At 44.8% G+C, this 14,442-nt stretch overlaps 1 pseudogene; it reads right to left on the reverse strand.

The window, feature by feature from the left end:
• Positions 1 to 224: 224 nt before the first annotated feature.
• Positions 225 to 14,442, reverse strand: part of LOC139385173 (probable leucine--tRNA ligase, mitochondrial) — a 49,680-nt pseudogene continuing 35,462 nt past the window's right edge.

Here is a 14,442-nt window from a genome sequence, read left to right on the forward strand (position 1 = left end):
GTAGGGTCTGGTGTCACCATGGTGACAAGGGGAAAGTGATACACATGTCATCCAGTCTGAAAACACTTCCAGTCTCAGTGTATGACTCCTGGTTTCACAACTGACAGACGGATGTTCTATTTCACTCATCAGCTTTTCATGATGCTAGTTTCAGCACTATGTTCTGTAGGTTCTATAGCACATACTGTGAGCACAAACACCACACGTTCCTCTTCAGCTTTATACATTTCATAAAAGATCAAACCAAGATAATTTTATTCACAAAGATATTTTTTTGTAGTTTTTTTTACAAAAATGTCTGTTGATACTACTTATTGTTTTAATTTACAAATAGTCTTTCATCTTTCCATTCACATGATGTCCCCGCCTTTAAGTCTGAGTGGCTGTGATCTTCTGATTGACATGACAGTCCACCAATCAGCATCCAGGATTGAGTGGTCGCTCCTCTATGAGGAAGTTGATGAGGGCGGTCCTATGGAACAGAATGGCCTTCTTGATGGTCCGGTATCCTAGGAGATGCTGTCCCAGCTTGCTCCCCAGAACCAGCGCCCGTACCTGCTCTGTATCCTGGGCCACCTGTTGAGGCACCAACACCGTCCCATACACCTTGTTGTTGATCTGAGAGGTGAAAGGGAGAGATGGAAGGGAGGAGAGAAAACCCAAAAGGTTAAGAGTACAAACCTGAATACTTTGACCTCCATCCCATTAAACACTCTAAATCGCTAGTTAACATTGAGTAAGAGCAAACTTTGGTCCAGACATATTAAATAATGTACACTGACCGAGCCAACTCTTAGTGGAGGCTGTGGCTGCATCGAAAGCGCTCTAATTACATCAGGGACTATAGAACATGCATATGCCTTTCCTCCTCTCCTTTCAGTAACCTGAGCTGTCTAAAAACAGCCAGCTTGTGGTGAAAATGGGCTGGGCAGTCAGATCCTCTACAGCCGAGTAGGAGGAACCTTTATTCCTCATTTCCAGTCTTTGTATGTTTGTGTATCAGCGTGTGTCTGTTTGGGTCAAGTCTAAGCTTTCTCCCAATTATGAGTGTGTGTATTATGTGTGTGCATATGGTATCTGTATATTTGTGTGTGTTAAGATATGCTCATAATTAGTCAGTGCATGTGTGTACTTTTGTGTGTGAGAGTGAGCAAAAGAGCGAGAGAGTGCGTGTTGGCCTGCTCTGTGGGCCTTACCCAGGCCTCAGTCTGTCAGAGTCCCAGTGAGATGGAGGTTAGCACCGCTAGGCTGGGGAAACACATATCAAGGCCTCAGACCAGATCCCAACCAACACCAGCATCATACAGTTGCCAAAGGGTCAATAGTATATGTGTGTGTGTGTTACTCTGTCTGTGTGGGGGGATGACTGTGGAAAGGCAAATGGTTGTGTTTCCTTAATGAGTGTTTGAAAGGATTACAGCTCCCTCACGGGACAGGCCATGAGAGGAGGAAAACATCTACTTCAGATGAACGCAGTCTTTAGCTGGCCATTATCCATTATCGGAGTCAATGTTTTGAGATGTGTGTGTGTGAGGACTCTGATTCCCCCCAGCAGGGATCTCTCAGAGACTTTCATCTTTGACCCTGCCCACCACAGCTGGACTGCCTGCTGATTGCCTAGGCACCCTGGGCTGCACGCACGCACGCACACACACACACACACACTTTCCCTATCAAGCCATATGATCATAGGCTCTGTGTAAATTACAGAGAGTGAGCGCATGAATGGGGCTACAGCTGTTTTGGTTCAAGGAAGTGTGAGTGCCATTTTGAGTATACACAATAGTATGTCTGAGTGTGTGGCATTTTATTTCAGTCTGTATCATTTTCTGTAGGGGTGTGTGCCTTGGCATGTGTGTGAGTGAAAGGGGAGTGAGTGTGTGAGGCGTGTGTGTGTGTCAAATCAAAACATTGTTTAGTTGTTGCGTACACAGATCAGCAGATGTTAAAGCAGGTGTGGGGAAATGCTTGTGTTTCTAGCTCCAGCAGTGCAGTAAGTTTCTAACTGTACAATACTAACACACAAACACACAAACAAACAATCCCCCCCAACAAGAAGAAAAAGGTCTGGAATATAAACACGTGGTGTGCATAGACAGTATGAACAATATACAGTATATAAGTAGGAAGGTATTTTCAGCAGTAGTTATATGGATGAGATATGTTGAGAATACAGTATGTACTGATAAAGTAAGTCATCAACTAGCTTAATTTCTCAGCGATCAAAATAAATGATTTCGGAACAATACGATCTCAGAACAATAAACATTATATAAAGATTATTTAAGTGACCACTGTTCAATGACTATGTACACATAGGGCAGAAGTCTCTAAGGTGCAGGGTACAAATCTGTCATTCTTCCCGAGCAAGGCAGTTAACCCACTGGTCCCCGGGCACCGAAGACGTGGATGTCGATTAAGGCAGCCCCCCCCCCCTCATCTCTCTGATTCAGAGGGGTTGGGTTAAATGCAGAATACACATTTCATTTGAAGGCATTCAGTTGTACAACTGACTAGGTATCCCCTTTCCCTTTCCCTAGAGTACCCGGGTGGTAGTGTGCGTTTGACAGTCTCACCCGTACAACCAGCTCCAGGGTATCAGGGGTCTCCAGGTACAGAGGGTCTGGGGTGGGCCAAGGCTGCTGCAGCTCGTCTCCTCCGCGGGAAAGGAGAGGGCTCAGGGGGTTCCTCACCTGGCTCAGCCCTGAATGGAGGGGAAGACAACAAATCACAAACTAGCAATCAATCAACCAATCATATTTTATTTTTTATAGCCCTTTATAGTACTTTACAGACACTCAGCCTACACACAACTTCACCACACTGACTGACCATCTCACCACTGTGATCTCTATGGTCATGCCTCATGTAATAAGGGACATTCATAACTTTTGAAAACTCTATGGAGCTTTAAAGGAAAGCTTTCAAGAGCTCCCTACAGATTGAGGATTAACAACAGTCCTTCGGTTTGCCGGCCCACCGCCTCCTTACGCTAATGTGGGGGGGATCCACAGGGGCTTCCATGAAGGATATTAACTTACTCTAGTCCTTTCTGTCTATGAGGGAGAAATGAAGAGAGATAAAGAGAGAGAAAGTGAGCGAGCGAGAACCACACAGTTTATCTTGTCCATGTTCATCCCTCAAATTCCCTGACTGTGGCTATCAGCAAGAGGATGTTGCCTTTTCCTGCCTTTTCCCAAAAAGCCCCTACTCCCGATCCCTGCCCCCCACTCCTCCTAGCCCCCTAGCCCCTACTCCCAGCCCACTAGCCCCTACTCCCAGCCCACTAGCCCCTACTCTCAGCCCCCAGCCCAGATTTCCATCCCCTCAATAGAGGGCTTGTTTCTGTGTGTTTGACAATAGGGGGATGTTCTACTGGAAAGTAGAGGGGACACTTCCTCTTCCGGCTATTTTTATACCATCAGGTCACATGGGTCAACCTTTGTCCTGACTCAGCATCAGCTACATTGTTCATGTAATAGGGCTGGGGATTCTCAGTTTGGGTCAGGGGATATTTGGTCACAATCACATTCTGGAGGAGATTCCTGTGAATTTATTGTGTACTCAACTCGTAGACCTGGACCTTTGCATAGCTTTTCATGTCAATTTTGGTTCATCAGCTCATATTCTTGAAGTATTCACATGGGTACACCACACACAAACAAATTATCTCAATGGACTCTGATGACATCACCAGGGCGTTGCAGAGCATTTTGCGTGTTAGATAAGAGGCCCCATCAACATGACACCCTGAGGTAACTTCCTGTTGGATTCTTTCCAAACCCATATCATCATTCCAGACGGTCCTTTCATCTCCTCTCCAGTCGGTCTCTGTCTGACTAGGAGTGTAGCAGACTATTAGTTTTCCCTCTCTGGAATGGGATCGTCATAGCAATACATGATGTGACACCACACCATACAAACCAATATCATTCATATTATTGTCCGTTATTTATTTATTAATTCCCTCAATGTGGTGGCCCACCTGCCCAGAGTTCGGAGGCCAGGTGAGCGGTCATCACACACAGCGTGGACAGAGCCTCCTCAAACTCCACACTGTGCTGCAGCACGCGAGACAACACGTTCTGAGAGGACCAGAAAAAGACGTCAGAGATCAGAATGAACGCACGCACACAATGTCCACTGGCTGCATTCAGGAGGAAGTCCTCTGTGACGTGACCTGTAAACACAAGACAGGTTGGTCACAGTGGCATCCTAATCTCTCCCTCTCTCAGAGAGAGAGTGTGTGTGTCTCTGTGTGTGTGAGAGTGTGTCTCTGTGTGTGTGAGAGTCTCTCTCTCACACACACACACACACACACACACACACACACACACACACACACACACACACACACACACACACACACACACACACACACACACACACACACACACACACACACACACACACACACACACACACACATCAGGGAGGACCTCCCAGCTGCCTGTGATGGTTCATGGTGATGAATGGAAAACAACAATAGGACCAGAGGATAAAAGCTTTTTCACCATGTCATCACTATAAATGGTTCTGAACTGGTTGGCTCACACTGTGTTTAAAAACAAGAAGGCTGTGCATGTGAACATTCCACAGCTAAGTCTTCTGGGAAAGAGAACCCTTTTGGCACGGGCCTTTGGGAGAAGGTCAAAGACAGAGGGCGGATCAAAGGATGGCCGGTGCTTTGGGGGGGCTTAGGGTGGGCTGGGCCATACACACGCGCACAGGGCCCTTTAACAGCACGGACTCTGAAGGGCGAGAAAATAATCAAACCCCACCGACCGCACTGAGGGAGTTGGAACAGAAGGCGGCTATTTATAAAGTGTGAAAGCGTCACTATTGGATATAAAATCAATTTCCATTCTCTGCTCCTCACACCCGCTAGGCTTCTCTGGGCTGCCAGACCTGAGAGTGGTCTCAGGTTACCATATAGATCCCAGGATGACATGACAACAGCAGCTTCTCCTGTTATGCAGCGCTGAGGCTAAAATGTATAGTGTGGATGTAGCCTATAATTCCTCATGCAATACGATAAGGTGCTATAGCTAGCATCGTGTCAATCTTTTCTTATTTTTTAGATTTATTTATAGAGGAAAAAAAATATCCCTTTTTTTGCGCTTTCCAATTGGTAGTTAAAATCTTGTCTCATCGCTGTAACTCCGGTACGGACTCGGGAGAGGCGAAGGTCGAGAGCTGTGTGTCCTCTGAAACACGGCCCAACCAAGCCATACTGCTTCTTGACACAATCCCCGCTTAACCCGGAAGCCAGCCACACCAATGTGACGGAGGAAACACCGTACACCTGGTGACCAAGACAGCGTGCATTACACCTGCCACAGCAGTCGCTAGAGAGCGATGGGACAAGAACATCCCTGCCAGCAAAACACTCCCCTAACCCGAACGACGTTGGGCCAGCTGCGACAGAGCCTGGACTCCAACCAGAATCTCTAGTGGCACAGCAACACTGCTCTACTCGGGAGGCCTCCAGTGTCAAATTCACACTTCAAGTGAAACCTGTAGCACTAATTGAACATTTGATGACAAGCTCCGCAGCGGGAACATAGAGACTAATACTGGTATGACAAACACACAGGGTGCGTGTAACTCACTCTTGACGTCCCAGAGGATGTCCTGTTCAGGGGGAGCAGTGTAGAGGATGTACAGACGGACAGTGTCGATGCCATACTGCTGCACCACCTCCTGAGGGTCCAGGCCGTTGTGTTTCGACTTGGATATCTTCTCCCACGTCACCTGCAGCCCGGCCTTACTTCCCACCTGCACCGGCTCCTCACCTGACACAGGAGACAAGGCAATGGTTAGCACTGGACACCTCTATATATCTACAGCAAACTGTCCGTTGTCTGAAATGGCACTCTATTACTACTTTTGTAGTGCACAATATAGGGTGCCATTTCAGATTTGCCTGCAGGTACATGTAAAAAACAAATACTGACAGTAGAAGAAAAATAATTTCAAAAAAAGCCTCCTGAGATACAGACAGATAGACATGAACGATCTATCAGTCAATCCCTTGATCAGTCTGTTTACTCAGGGCTAGAACTCATTTGTGTGCGTGTCCAGTGTGGAAGCCCTCAGACAGAGTGCTATAAAGCCTCACCTCCATGAACGGAGCCAGTGTTCGTGTTTACCCAGTTGCCAAGCAACGGGAAGAGGAGGAGAAAAGCTACAACAAAAAATCCAGAAAAACATTCAGAGGACAAGAATGAACAAATATGGTTTATAACCCTCTATACTTCTCATCTTATCTATGAACATAGACAGGGCTCTAACTCACCTAGCTACACAATGAGATAGGGTGCAGGTCAGGCAGCAGTCTGTTAGCCAGCCTGCCAGCTTAGTTGAGTCGGCCACTAGCACAGCCAGTGTAGTCAGCTCAGCTATCCCCATTGAGACCGTGTCTGTGCCTCGACCAGGGTTGGGAAAAACTAAACATGGCGGTGTTCGCCTTAGCAATCTCACTGGAATAAAGACCTCCTCCATTCCTGCCATTATTGAAAGAGATTGTGATACCTCACACCTCAAAATAGGGCTACTTAATGTTAGATCCCTCACTTCCAAGGCAGTTACAGTCAATGAACTAATCACTGATCATCATCTTGATGTGATTGGCCTGACTGAAACATGGCTTAAGCCTGATGAATTTACTGTGTTAAATGAGGCCTCACCTCCTGGTTACACTAGTGACCATATCCCCAGCACATCCCGCAAAGGCAGAGATGTTGCTAACATTTATGATAGCAAATTTCAATTTACAAAAACCCCCCCAGATATTTTCATCTTTTGAGCTTCTAGTCATGAAATCTACGCAGCCTACTCAATCACTTTTTATAGCTACTGTTTACAGGCCTCCTGGGCCATATACAGCATTCCTCACGGAGTTCCCTGAATTCCTATTGGACCTTGTAGTCATGGCAGATAATATTCACATTTTTGGTGACTTTAATATTCACATGGAAAAGTCCACAGACCCACTCCAAAAGGCTTTCGGACCCATCATCGACTCAGTGGGTTTTGTCCAACATGTCTCCGGACCTACTCACTGCCACAGTTATACTCTGGCCCTAGTTTTGTCCAGTGGAATAAATGTTGTGGATCTTAATGTTTTTCCTCATAATCCTGGACTATCAGACCACCATTTTATTACATTTGCAATCGCAACAAATAATCTGCTCAGACCACAACTAGGGATCATCAACAGTCCTGCTATAAATTCTCAGACAACCCAAAGATTCCTAGATGCCCTTCCAGACTCCCTCTGTCTACCCAAGGACGTCAGAGTACAAAAATCAGTTAACCACCTAACTGAGGAACTCAATTTAACCTTGCGCAACACCCTAGATGCAGTCGCACCCCTAAAAACATTTGTCATTAGAAACTAGCTCCCTGGTATACAGAAAATACCTGAGTTCTGAAGCAAGCTTCCAGAAAATTGGAACGGAAATGCCGCTACTCCAAACTGGAAGTCTTCTGACTAGCTTGGAAAGACAGTACCGTGCAGTATCGAAGAGCCCTCACTGCTGCTAGATCATCCTATTATTCCAACTTAATTGAGGAAAATAAGAACAATCCAAAATGTATTTTTGATACTGTCGCAAAGCTAACTAAAAAGCAGCATTCCTCAAGAGAGGATGGCTTTCACTTCAGCAGTGATAAATTCATGAATTTCTTTGAGGAAAAGATCATGATCATTAGAAAGCTAATTACGGACTCCTCTTTAAATCTGCGTATTCCTCCAAAGCTCAATTGTCCTGAGTCTGCACAACTCTGCCAGGACCTAGGATCAAGGGAGACACTCAAGTGTTTTAGTACTATATCTCTTGACACAATGATGAAAATAATCATGGCCTCTAAACCTTCAAGCTGCATAATGGCCCTATTCCAACTAAACTACTGAAAGAACTGCTTCCTGTGCTCGGCCCTCCTATGTTGAACATAATAAACGGCTCTCTATCTACCGGATGTGTACCAAACTCACTAAAAGTGGCAGTAATAAAGCCTCTCTTGAAAAAGCCAAACTTTGACCCATAAAATATAAAAAACTAAAATCGGCCTATATCGAATCTCCCATTCCTCTCAAAATGTTTTGAAAAAGCTCACTGCCTTCCTGAAGACAAACAAATGTATACGAAATGCTTCAGTCTGGTTTTAGACCCCATCATAGCACTGAGACTACACTTGTGTGAAGGTGGTGAATTACCTTTTAATGGCGTCAGACCGAGGCTCTGCATCTTTCCTCGTGCTCCTAGACCTTAGTGCTGCTTTTGATACCATCGATCACCACATTCTTTTGGAGAGATTGGAAACCCAAATTGGTCTACACGGACAAGTTCTGGCCTGGTTTAGATCTTATCTGTCGGAAAGATATCAGTTTGTCTCTGTGGATGGTTTGTCCTCTGACAAATCAACTGTAAATGTCAGTGTTCCTCAAGGCTCCGTTTTAGGACCACTATTGTTTTCACAATATATTTGACCTCTTGAGGGATGTCATTCGAAAACCTAATGTTAACAGTCACTGCTATGCGGATGACACACAGCTTTACATTTCGATGAAACATGGTGAAGCCCCAAAAATTGCCCTCCCCGGAAGCCTGTGTTTCAGACATAAGGAAGTGGACGGCTGCAAATGTTCTACTTTTAAACTCGGAAAAACAGAGATGCTTGTTCTAGGTCCCAAGAAACAAAGAGATCTTCTTTTGTATCTGACAATTATTCTTGATGGTTGTACATTCGTCTAAAATAAAACTGTGAAGGACCTCAGCGTTACTCTGGACCCTGATCTCTCTTGACGAACATATCAAGACTGTTTCCAGGACAGCTTTTTCCATCTACGTAACATTACAAAAATAAGAAACTTTCTGTCCAAAAATAATGCAGAAAAATTCATCCATGCTTTTGTCACTTCTAGGTTAGACTACTGCAATGCTCTACTTTCCGGCTACCCGGAAAAAGCACTAAATAAACTTCAGCTAGTGCTAAATACGGCTGCTAGAATCCTGACTAGAACCAAAAGATGTGATCATATTACTCCAGTGCTAGCCTCTCTACACTGGCTTCCTGTTAAGACAAGGGCTGATTTCAAGGTTTTACTGCTAACCTACAAAGCATTACATGGGCTTTCTCCTACCCATCTTTCCGATTTGGTTCTGCCGTACACACCTACACGTACGCTACGGTCACAAGACGCAGGCCTCCTTACTGTCCCTAGAATTTCTAAGCAAACAGCTGGAGGCAGGGTATTCTCCCATAGAGTTCCATTTTAATGGAATGGTCTGCCTACCCATGTGAGGGATGCAGTCCTCGGTCTCAACCTTTAAGTCTTTATTGAAGACTCATCTCTTCAGTAGGTCCTATGATTGAGTGTAGTCTGGCCTAGGAGTGTGAAGGTGAACGGAAAGGCACTGGAGCAACGAACCACCCTTGCTGTCTCTGCCAGGCCAATTCCCCTCTCTCCACTGGGATTCTCTGCCTCTAACCCTATTACAGGGGCTGAGTCACTGGCTTACTGGTATTCTTCCATGCCATCCCTAGGAGGGGTGCATCACTTGAGTGGGTTGAGTCACTGACGTGATCTTCCTGGCCGGCTTGGAGCCCCCCCTTGGGTTGTGCCGTGGCAGAGATCTTTGTGGGCTATACTCTGCCTTGTCTCATGATGGTAAGTTGGTGGTTGAAGATATCCCTCTAGTGGTGTGTGGGCTCTGCTTTGGAAAAGTGGGTGGGGTTATATCCTGCCTGTTTGGCCCTGTCCAGGGGTATCGTCGGATGGGGCCACAGTGTCTCCCGACCCCTCCTGTCTCAGCCTCCAGTATTTATGCTGCAGTAGTTTGTGTCGGGGGGCTAGGGTCAGTCTGTTATATCTGGAGTATTTCTCCTGTCTTATCCGGTGTCCTGTGTGAATTTAAGTATGTTCGCTCTAATTCTCTCTCTCTTTCTCTCTCTCGGAGGACCTGAGCCCTAGAACCCTGCCTCAGGACTACCTGGCCTGATGACTCCTTGCTGTCCCCAGTCCACCTAGCCGTGCTGCTGCTCCAGTTTCAACTGTTCTGCCTGCGGCTATGGAACCCTGACCTGTTCACTGGACGTGCTACCTGCTGTTTTCAACTCTCTAGAGACAGAAGGAGCGGTAGAGATGCTCTGAATGATCGGCTATGAAAAGCCAACTGACATTTACTCCTGAGGTGCTGACCTGTTGCACCCTCGACAATCACTGTGATTATTATTATTTGACCCTGTTGGTCATCTATGAACATTTGAACATCTTGGCCATGTTCTGTTAGAATCTCCACCCGGCACAGCCAGAAGAAGACTGGCCACCCCTCATAGCCTGGTTCCTCTCTAGGTTTCTTCCTAGGGAGTTTTTCCTAGCCACCGTGCTTCTACACCTGCATTGCTTGCTGTTTGGGGTTTTAGGCTGTGTTTCTGTACATCACTTTGTGACATCAGCTGATGTAAGAAGGGCTTTATAAATACATTTGATTGATTGATTGTCTAGAGTCTAAGCACTGTTTAAGCCGTGGGGGTGGGGGAATTGTTTTAAGATACCAAGGATCATTTAGCTATTTGATTCAGAATTTTAAGAAGGTATCAAAAAAATATATCAAAAAATTATTTGATGAATCATTGAATTTGACATTACTGCTATAAGCAAATAGAAATGTAGCGAATAACAGAGTCAATACCTGGAACAAGAGATACCTTTGACAGCAATTACAGCCTCGAGTCTTCTTGGGTATGACACCACAAGCATGGCTCACCTGTATTTAGGGAGTTTCTTCCATTTTTCTCTGCTGATGCTCTCAAGCTCTGTCAGGTTGGATGGGGAGCGTTGCTGCACAGCTATTGTCAGGTCTCTCCAGAGATGTGAGATTGGGTTCAAGTCCGGCCATTCAAAGCCATTGTCCCGAAGCTACTCCTGTGTTGTCTTGGCTGTGTGCCTTGGGTCGTTGTCCTGTTGGAAGGTGAACCTTCCTCCCAGTCTGAGGTCCTGAGCGCTCTGGAGCAGGTTTTCATCAAGAATCTCTCTGTACTTTGCTCCGTTCTGCTTTCCCTCGATCCTGACTAGTCTCCCAGTCCCTGCCGCTGAAAAAACACCCCCGCAGCATGATGCTGACAACACCATGCTTCACCGTAAGGATGGTGCCAAGTTTCCACCAGACGTGAGGTTTTGCATTCAGGCCAAAGAGTTCAATCCTTCGACCTCATGGCTTGGCATTTGCTCTGACATGCACTGTCAACTTGGGACCTTATATAGACAGGTGTGTACCATTCCAAATCATGTCCAATCAATTGCATCTACCACAGGTGGCCTTCAATCAAGTTGTAGAAACATCTAAAGGATGATCAATGGAAACAGGATGCACCGGAGCTCAATTTTGAGTCACATAGCAAAGGGTGTGAAAAGTTATGTAAGGTATTAATAAGGTATTTCTGTTCGTTTTTAACATTTGCTAACATTTCTAAAAACCTGGTCTCACTTTGTCATTATGCAGTATTGTGTGTAGATTGCTGAGGATTTTTATTAATTTAATACGTTTTAGAATAAGGCCGTTAACGTTAACATGTGGAAAAAGTCAAAGGGTCTGAATACTTTCCGAAGGCACTGTATCCCCTTATTTTAGGTACTAAACGATCTCCATATACTGTACTTATCTTAAACTGGTACCGGGGACCTTCAGACAAGTCATGTGAGGCTTATGGGCATCCTAGAGAAAAACGAAGAACACCATCATGTTCGTGAGAGTCTCAGCTTGTTAGCTTTCCTCACACATATTAGTGTGTAGCTAAAAGAGTTTCGGACGCTACAGACAGAAGTTGGCAGAGGATGCTGTACCGACTTCAGACGAGTCTTGTGAGGCTTGTGGTTATCCTAGAGGAAAACGGAGAACACCACTGTGTTCGTGAGAATCTTAGAATGCTCATAATAGTTTGTAGGCTAAACTGTTCGGACGCTACAGACATTGGTGAGAAGACTGATTTTCGGTGTCTCGTGGTCTGACAAACACCGCTTTAGCTCTACCACCTTTCACCACAGATGCAGAAGGGCGATATCTCTTGCTTAAACAGACATATTTTCATGGGTATTTTTTGATAATGTTCATTTGATTTCCGCAAGGACGCAGAAATTGTAGGCTAAGGGTTAAGACGGTGCTCCTCCATTCCTTCTTCTAGGACCTGAACAGGAAGAACTTCTGAGCAACCTCAGGAATCCATCTGTGAGGGATGTCTACTAACTCTAACCTGTGAATGCAGGCGGGTAAAGTCCCCACCCTGCTGTGCCCACCTGTGAAGTCCATATGGTCTCTCTTCAGGTACTGTCCTCTGTCTGCAGCTCTAAACGTCTGGCCCTTGTTGAGGCCCTGCACCAGCAGCTTCTTGAAAGGCTCCCTGGAGTGGACATTCAAAGAGCTTATTTCATTTAGCCGTTTAAAAACAAAAATTCTGCAGGGGATAATTACACAGACGTTACAAATACGTTTTGCCAATGGTGCCTTCTTCAGTTAGCGTCCACTTACTTTTAAGTGAACATTTTCACTTGATGTCAATGGGAGACTAAGTGAAAATTCAGCTTCATTGGAAGTTAGAATTCACCCCTAAGTGGGTTCAACCTTCTGGCACAATGGTTCTATTGATATCGACTAGTGAACAATAGTTGCTGTACCTGTGTCCCACTAGGCCCTGATCCCTACAGAAGTGACTGAGGAAGCGTGCATAGTACAGGTGCATAACAGCATGATCCTTCCCCCCCAATGTACATGTCCACAGGAAGCCAGTGGTTTGACAGGGAGCGCTCAAAACGCCTGGGGTGGAGAGAGGGGGGCACATGTTAGTTTGAGTGAAGTAAACTGTTATGACTGCAATTTATATGTGGTGTTTTCTGTCGATTTGTTCTTTTTTAAACTTCTATTTACAGTATAGCGAGAGAACAATAATAATAATGTGAAGGAATTCACCAATATAACAAGTAGCTCAACTATAGAAGCTGTTATAGTAAATATGTGTAAGGTGTCTGGTCTTTGATATTACAGTTGAAATCAGAAGTTTACATACACCTTAGCCAAATACATTTAAACTCAGTTTTTCACAATTACTGACATTTAATCCAAGTAAAAATTCCCTTCTTAGGTCAGTTAGGATCACCACTTTATTTTAAGAATATGAAATGTCAGAATAATAGTAGAGTGAGTGATTTATTTCAGCTTTTATTTATTTTATCACATTCCCAGTGGGTCAGAAGTTTACATCCACTCAATTAGTATTTGGTAGCATTGCCTTTAAATTGTTTAACTTGGGTCAAACGTTTCGGGTAGCCTTCCACAAGCTTCCCACAATAAGTTGGGTGAATTTTGTCTCATTCCTCCTGACACAGCTGGTGTAACTGAGTCAGGTGTGTAGGCTCGCACATGCCTTTTCAGTTCTGCCCACAAATTTTCTATAGGATTGAGGTCAGAGCATTGTGATGGCCACTCCAATACCTTGACTTTGCTGTCCTTAAGCTATTTTGCCACAACCAAGCTTTAACTTCGTTTAGAGATGTTGCTCCAATATATCCACATAATTTTCCTACCTCATGATGCTATCTATTTTGTGAAGTGCACCAGTGCCTCCTGCAGCAAAGCACCCCCACAACATGATGCTGCCACCCCTGTGCTTCACAGTTGGGATGGTGTTTTTCGGCTTGCAAGCCTCCCCTTTTTCCTCCAAACATAACAATGGTCATTATGGCCAAACAGTTATATTTTTGTTTCATCAGACAAGAGACATTTCTCCAAAAAGATCTTTGTCCCCATGTACAGTTGCAAACCATTGTCTGGCTTTTTTATGGCAATTTTGGAGCAGTGGCTTCTTCCCTGCTGAGCGGTCTTTCAGGTTATGTCGATATAGGACTCGTTATACTGTGGATATAGATACCTGTTTCCTCCAGCATCTTCACAAGGTCCTTTGCTGTTGTTCTGGGATTGATTTGCACTTTTACGCTCTAGGAGACAGAACGCGCCTCCTTCCTGCACAGTATGACAGCTATGTGGTCCCATGGTATACTTGCATACTATTGTTTGTACAGATGAACGTGGTACCTTCAGGCATTTGAAATAGCTCCCAAGGATGAACCAGACTTGTGGAGGTCTACAATGTGTTTTCTGAGCTTTTGGGAAAATTATTTTGATTTTCCCATGATGTCAACAAAGAGGCACTGAGTTTGAAGGTAGGCCTAGAGATACATCCACAGGTACACCTTCAATTGACTCAAATGATGTCAATTAACCTATAAGAAGCTTCAAAAGCCATGACATAATTTTCTGGACTTTTCCAAGCTGTTTAAAGGCACAGTCAACTTAGTGTATGCACATTTCTGACCCACTGGAATTGTGATACAGTGAAAAATAAATGAAATAATCTGTCTATAAACAATTGTTGGAAATATAC

This window comes from Oncorhynchus clarkii, chromosome 3 (assembly GCF_045791955.1).
Source record: "Oncorhynchus clarkii lewisi isolate Uvic-CL-2024 chromosome 3, UVic_Ocla_1.0, whole genome shotgun sequence".
In the NCBI taxonomy this organism is placed as follows: Eukaryota; Metazoa; Chordata; class Actinopteri; order Salmoniformes; family Salmonidae; genus Oncorhynchus; species Oncorhynchus clarkii.